The sequence below is a fragment of the Schistocerca piceifrons genome, chromosome 2 (assembly GCF_021461385.2).
Source record: "Schistocerca piceifrons isolate TAMUIC-IGC-003096 chromosome 2, iqSchPice1.1, whole genome shotgun sequence".
Lineage (NCBI taxonomy): Eukaryota > Metazoa > Arthropoda > Insecta > Orthoptera > Acrididae > Schistocerca > Schistocerca piceifrons.
This window is the reverse complement of record NC_060139.1, coordinates 1,024,864,851-1,024,872,635: the sequence shown is the minus strand read 5'-3', so window position 1 is coordinate 1,024,872,635 and position 7,785 is coordinate 1,024,864,851. Positions and strand designations below refer to the sequence as shown.

The 7,785-nt window shown below is 48.3% G+C and overlaps 1 pseudogene; it reads left to right on the top strand.

The window, feature by feature from the left end:
- The first annotated feature begins 7,407 nt into the window (after positions 1–7,407).
- On the top strand, positions 7,408–7,525 carry LOC124778077 (annotated as a pseudogene).
- Positions 7,526–7,785: the final 260 nt, after the last annotated feature.

The following is a 7,785-nucleotide window of genomic DNA, read 5'->3' as shown; positions in this document are numbered from 1 at the left end:
ATAGCTACGTCAACTTGTGCTCAGTAATGCTCAAACATCTACCCCTTTCCTCGTGAGATCTCCGGACAAAAATCATTGTCCAGTCACATTAATACGAGCAACGTCTACACTAATGGCCATTAAAATTGCTACACCCAGAAGAAATGCAGATGATAAACTGGTATTAATTGGACAAATACATTATACTAGAACTGAGATGTGATTACATTTTCACGGAATTTGGGTGTACAGATCCTGAGAAATCAGTACCCAGAACAACCACCTCTGGCCGTAATAATGGCCTTGATACGCCTGGGCATTGAGTCAAACAGAGCTTGGATGGCGTGTACAGGTACAGCTTCATATGCAGCTTCAACACGATACCACAGTTCACCAAGAGTAGTGACTGGCGTATTGTGACGAGCCAGTTGTTCGGCCACCATTGACCAGACTTTTTCAATTGGTGAGAGATGTGGAGAATGTGCTGGCCAGGGCAGCAGTCGAACATTTTCTGTATCTAGAAAAGCCTGTAGAGGACCTGCAACATGCGGTCGTGCAATATCCTGCTGAAATGTAGGGTTTCACAGGGGTCGAATGAAGGGTAGAGCCACGGGTCGTAACACATCTGAAATGTAACGTCCACTGTTCAAAGTGCCGTCAATGCGAGCAAGAGGTGACCGAGACGTGTAACCAATGGCACTCCATACCATCACTCCGGGTGATACGCCGGGTGATACGCCAGTATGGCGATGACGAATACGCGCTTCCAGTGTGCGTTCACCGCGATGTCGCCAAACACGGATGCGACCATCATAATGCTGTAAACAGAACCTGGATTCATCTGAAAAAATGACGTTTTGTCATTCGTACACCCAGGTTAGTCGTTGAGTACACCATCACAGGCGCTCCTGTCTGTGATGCAGCGTCAAAGGTAACCGCGGCCAAGGTCTCCGAGCTGATAGTCCGTGCTGCTGCAAACGTCGTTGAACTGTTCGTGCAGATGGTTGTTGTCTTGCAAACGTCCCCATCTGTTGACTCAGGAATCGAGACGTGGCTGCACGATCCGTTACAGCCGTGCGGATAAGATGCCTGTCACCTCGACTGCTAGTGATACGAGGCAGTTGGGATCCAGCACGGCGTTCCGTATTACCCTCCTGAACCCACAGATTCCATATACTGCTAACAGTCATTGGATCTCGACCAACGCGAGCAGCAATGTCGCGATACGATAAACCGCAATCGCGATAGGCTACAATCCGACCTTTATCAAAGTCGGAAACGTGATGGTACGCATTTCTCTTCCTTACACGAGGCATCACAATAACGTTTCACCAGGCAACGCCGGTCAACTGCTGTTTGTGTATGAGAAATCGGTTGCAAACTTTCCTCATGTCAGCACGTTGTAGGTGTCGCCATCAGCGCCAACCTTGTGTGAATGCTCTACAAAGCTAATCATTTGCATATAACAGCACCTTCTTCCTGTCGGTTAAATTTCGCGTCTGTAGCACGTCATCTACGTGGTGTAGCAATTGTAATGGCCAGTAGTGTATGTTCGACGTCAACACCCACAGACAGCAAATGGAAGCAATAGCAGTGGAGGATATATACGCTAAAGCGAGACGGGGAGACGCAGTCGTTGTCGTAATGCGGAAATGGATCGATTTATCTGACGTCCAAAGGGCATGGACACTGCCTTTCTGGCCAAGGGAGGAAGCATTTCCCAAACGGCTAAGTCTGGGCTGTTCGCATGCCGCCGTGATTAAAGTTTACCGTGTATGACAAAATGATGCTCCAAAACGACGGCAGCGCAGTTGCGTACGGGTGAATAGACGTGCAACTGTTGAGCAACTGACCGCCCAGATGAACCAGGAGGCTACCAACAGCGTCTCCTCAACGACATTCAGCAAACGTTGGTGGAGTTCAAATGTGTGTCAAATCTTATGGAACCTAACTGCTAAGGTCATCAGTCCCTAAGCTTACACACTACTTAACCTAAATTATCCTAAGGACGAACACACACACACACCCATGCCCGAGGGAGGACTCGAACCTCCGCCGGGACCAGCCACACAGTCCATGACCTCAGCGCCTAGACCGCTCGGCTAATCCCGCGCGACCGTTGGTGTAGTACATGGGTTTCCGCAGCAGTCGCCCGATTCATGTACCCAAGTTGACTGCTGTTATTCGGCGACAAGGCTGGAATTTGCACGCCAATACCGTAACTGGACGTCAACTGAGTGGCTACAAGTGGCCGTTTCAGATGAATCACGTTTTATGCTCCATGGCACTAAAAGAACCGTCCTGCTACAATCATAGGCAGGCGATATGAGGGAGCGTTATGGTCTGGGGAATGTTTCTGTGGCATTCCATAGGTGATTTCGTCACTCTGGAAGATACAGTGGATCGACACAAGTATGTATCTATCCTTGGGAGGACCATGTCCAACCCTAGATGCAGTTTGCTTTTCCGCGACACGATGGCATCTACCAGTAGGACAATGCAGCGTAGCATACAGCTCGCAGTTTACGTGTGTGTTTGGAAAAGCACCAGTATGAGTTTACCATACTCCCCTCGGCACGAACTCCCCGTATTTAAGCCTAATAGAGAATCTGTGAGACTGTCTCGGTCGGGCTGTTCGCGTCATGGATCCTCAATCGAGAAACCTAGCGCAGCTGGTCACGGAATTGGAGTTGCCATGGCTCCACACCGCTGGCAGTCGCTTCCAGAACCTCTCATTCTCTTATTGGACGTCTCGTAGTGGTCCGTGCTGTTAAAGCTGGTTGTTCAGACTTCTAACAGGCGGTCGCATTAATGTCACTGGACAACGTGTTAGGCATCCCCTTAAAAGAGCAGACTGGGATTTTGTAGTGTTGCAGATCCTGAGGAAATGATACCTGAAGGTCATGTGATCCTCCATCTCTGACGTAAGCCTTGGCGGTGAAGTCGTGTCTGTGTGCCACTCAGTTGTACAAAATAAGCCCAGTAAGATGATCAGACGTGACAGAATGGCAGAAAGGAGGTACCGTGTTTGTACAATAAGACGAGAACCCCCTGGTTGTTGTTGTAATCGTGGGTGTATCAACATGGAGTGCTGAACGCGTCCACAAAGAATGGTTCATAACTGGCAGTCATTTAACACGGCGTATAAATGGTGTATTAAGAAGATACTAACCGACAGGCGCCGCGCGGGATTAGCCGAGCAGTCTGGGGCGCTGCAGTCATGGACTGTGCGGCTGGTCCCGGCGGAGGTTCGAGTCCTCCCTCGGGCATGGGTGTGTGTGTTTGTCCTTAGGATAATTTACGTTAAGTAGTGTGTAAGCTTAGGGACTGATGACCTTAGCAGTTAAGTCCCATAAGATTTCACACACATTTGAACATTTTTTGAACCGACAGGCACTGGAAACGAGTGTCACTTCTTGTAAGTGACAATCGTTCTCAAACCCAACAGGAAATGACGCTGTCAGTGAATTCAGGTACAGCTCAATAAGTTTCCGAAAGAACATTACTAAAGGAACTGCAGGCAATTGGTAGTTGGGGTCAGGAACTACGCAAAACACCATTGCTTACAACAGCGCATAAATACGCTAAATACGCACTTCTACAATGGGCCAAACGACAAAGCAAGTGGACAGTAGGTGACTGGAGGTGTGTACTGTGGTCCAGCGAGACGTGATTTTACACCGAGCTAGGTGGCAAACTGGATTCTCTAATCAGACAGTTCCCACACTTCAAACAATACGAAGATTATAAAAAGTTGAAATTTGAATTTTGTACCAACATTTCTTCGTCTGCACTGTCAGGCATGTAAATATGATCAGTCAATGTTAGGAAACGGCACTGAAGAATGTTCGAAAGTTGCTTGCTGCGTTCAATGACTAATGCAATTCTTTTTTTTCTCGCCCAATTTCGGTCGAAAAAATGAGGAATTTGTTGGAGGCTATCGTGGAATATTTCCGCTTCAGCCCCTGTAGTTCCATGAAGTTCCGATTGGTGATGGCAATATACATAGCCTTCAAAATGGCATCTGTAATGGAGGTTCGTTCCAAGCAGGGACCTGTTACTGAGTTTCTTTTGGTGGAAAACCATAGCATCGCAGATATTCATAGGCGCTTGCATATTGTCTATGGAGACCTGGCAGTGAAAAGAAGCAAGGTGAGTCGTTGGACGAGGCACCTGTCATCATCCCAAGGTCGTGCAAACCTGTCCGATTTCCCTCGCGCCGACCGTCCTTCCACAGCTGTGACTCCTTCAGTGTTGGAACGTGCGGACACCCTCAGTCGAGGTGATGGACGGATTACAATCAAACACTTCGCTTCATATGCACCGATATGATGGTCAACTGCGGTCCTGAAAACGACCAAGATGATGTTTCTGGTGTGAAAGATCAGTCGCCAGAGAAATCTGACACCCAGGGTACGCCCGGTTGCGTCTTGGCTCCACTTCTCTTCAACATTTATAACGACGACGAGCCATTGACTCCGGGCACAAGGAGATTCTTATATGCAGATGACCTAACCCTTGATACGCAGAGTTCATGCTTTAAAACAGTGGAAATAAACCTCACAACTGCACTTAGAACACTGTCAAGCTATTACAGTCGAAACCAACTCAGACCAAACTCTTCGAAGACACAAGTGTGTGCCTTTCGTTTAAGGAACAGGGAAGCTAATCGTGAGCTACATATTGAATGGCCAGGCATCCAGCATAATCACATCCCTAAATACTTGGGAGTCACTCTCGACAGAACTGTGTCATTCAAAACTCACTGCAAGAACACCAAAATGAAGCTCTCCACTCGAAACAACTTAATTCGCAAAGTAGCAGGGACACAGTGGGGGTCACATCCACAAACTATTCGCTCTTCTACAATGGCACTGTGCTTCTCTACTGCGGAATATGCTTCCCCAGTCTGGTGCAGGTCATCTCACGCCAGACAAGTGGACATTGCTCTCAACGAAACCTGCAGGTAGATCACAGGTTGATTAAGACCTACCCCAACTGATAAGCTCTACTAGGTGGCTGCGTACGCAGAACAATGGCTGCCAACAAGAGACTGAAAGTGGAACAGAACAGTGCCCACCCACTGCACGGACATAATCCACCACAGCAACGGCTGAGCTCGCGAAAGAGCTTCCTGAGGACATCGGAGAAGCTCACCATTTCACCAGAGAAGGAAAATCTGGAGTTATGGAAGAAGTCGACGCCTCACCTATACAGATGGATGCCAGAAGCTGAAGAACTACCACCTGGACGCAATGAGAGCTGGCTGGTGTGGAAATCTTTAAATAGATTACGATCAGGAGTTGGGCGATCCAGAGACAACCTGAAGAGATGGGGCTTCATAACAGAAGATACGTCCTGTGATAGTGGACAAGGACAAACCACAAGCCTCATGCTTCAGTGCGCTTTGTGCCCTACATCCTGCCCTCTCTGCTGGCATTACTGCCACACTCGTCTACCAGTTGGGGTACTCAAAAGTGTGTACTCGCTGAGTTCCTCGCAGCCTAACAGAAGTCCATGGCGACGGCCTTGCCGCAGTGGATACACCGGCTGCCGTCAGATCACCGTAGTTAAGCGCTGCCGGGCGTGGTTAGCACTTGGATGGGTGACCATCCGGACTGTCATGCGCTGTTGCCATTTTTCGGGGCGCACTCAGCCTCGTGATGCCAATTGAGGAGCTACTCGACATAACAGTAGCGGCTCCGGTCAAAGAAAACCATCATGACGACTGGGAGAGCGGTGTGCTGACCACACGCCCCTCCCATCCGCATCCTCATTTGAGGATGACACGGCGGTCGAATGGTCCCGATGGGCCACTTTTGGCCTGAAGACAGCATGCTAACAGAAGTCCATAAAGAGCAATGAAGGACCATGGGTGCGGCTTGTGTCTTGAGAGGCTGGTGCTCACAATTTTTTGTTGAGCTTTGTCACAGGCGTTGAAACATCGGTTCATCACTCCGAAACGCAAGCAAAGCGGCAATACCTGGAGTGGCCCCACACCATCTCTCCTCCAAAGAAAAAGTTCAAACCGCATCCTTAGCTGGCACATGCTGACTGCCGTGTCAGCAGCAGCGCTGCTCAGTCGCTGCTGCTGGAGTACTGGTTATCAAAAATGGTTCAAATGGCTCTGAGCACCAAGGGACTTAACTTCTGAGGTCATCAGTCCCCTAGACTTAGAACTACTTAAACCTAACTAACCTGAGGACATCACACACATCCATGCCCGAGGCGGGATTCGAAACTGCGACCGTAGCAGCACCGCGGTTCCGGACTGAAGTGCCTAGAACCGCTCGGCCACAGCGGCGGGCTACTGGTTATCCTTCTTATTTTACTGTCCCTGTTAATACATATCGATGAAACAAATACCGCGCTAGATTAATCTGAGACCGCTCAATCGATTGGGCACACAAAAGTCCGCTCTAACAATCATTTTGCTCGTAACAAAACCAACACTTTCTGTTGGCACTGAGCGTTGCATGAAAGACTTGATGAGCAGTATATGTCTGGGCTGACTCCAGCTATACACTGCCAAAAAGAAATTGCAAATATTTGCCGTAACAGTGGAGAAAATTCGTCTGACGGCTCTTAGGACAGGACACCCTGTATATACATACAAGGGAGAAGTTTACGGTCGATTTGTAGGGTTTAGTGACGTTAGCAGCCGTATACCGACAGAAACAATAACAGAGGTGTCTTGAAGAATTTGAATGAAAAATATAAGTTGATGGCGCAGACGTTTGATGTGAGGGCCGTCATGACGGGACATTTAAATGGTGTGCAAACAAAAATAGGAAAAGTAATTCCACAAGCCACATTTACACACTGTTACGCTCACAAGTTGTTTAGTGCGTGTAGAGTGCTTTTGCTAATCTGAGTGGTTTTGTAACATCTTTTGTCCATTCATCGAAGAAAACAAACTTATTAGATGCAATACTGAAGAACTGATTTCCAAAACTTACACCAACAAGATGGAGTTGTGCAAGTCTCTTGGTACAAACTGGCAAGTCATAGGGTTGAAGATTTGTACAAGTACATTTAGGAAAATCCTCAATATTGGGATAGAACTGCCGTTACTGAAGCTTGTGGATTTCTCACGCTGTTAGAGTTTTTCGACTTAACTTCCTTTTGTGTTCGTTCGAAAAACTGTTTTCACTGACAGATGTTATTACACTTAACACACTACAGTCAAATTACTCAGATATTAAATTTTAGCCGGCCGGAGTGGCCGAGCGGTTCTAGGCGCTACGGTCTGAAACCGCTCGATGGCTACGGTCGCAGGTTCGAATCCTGCCTCGGGCATGGCTGTGTGTGATGTCCTTAGGTCAGTTAGGTTTAAGTAGTTGTAAGTTGTAGGGGACTGATGACCTCAGAAGTTAAGTCCCATAGTGCTCAGAGCCATTTGAACCATTTTCTTATTTAAATTTTACACCCACCGGCCTTGCCGCAGTGGTAACACCGGTTTCCGTCAGATCACCGAAGTTAAGCGCTGTTGGGCTGGGCTAGCACTTGGATGGGTGACCATCCGGTCTGCCGAGCGCTGTTGGAAAGCGGGGTGCACTCAGCCCTTGTCAGGCAAACTGAGGAGCTTCTTGATTGAGAAGTAACGGCTCCGGTCTCGGAAACTGACGTACGGCCGGGAGAGCGGTGTGCTGACCACAAGCCCCTCCATATCCGGATCCAGTGACGCCTGTGGGCTGAGGATGGCATGGCCGCTGGTCGGTACCGTTGAGCCTTCATGGCCTGTTGGGGAAGAGCTTTTAGTTTTTTTTCTATATTTTACAGAAAAAAGTGGAAGACTTGAAGGAA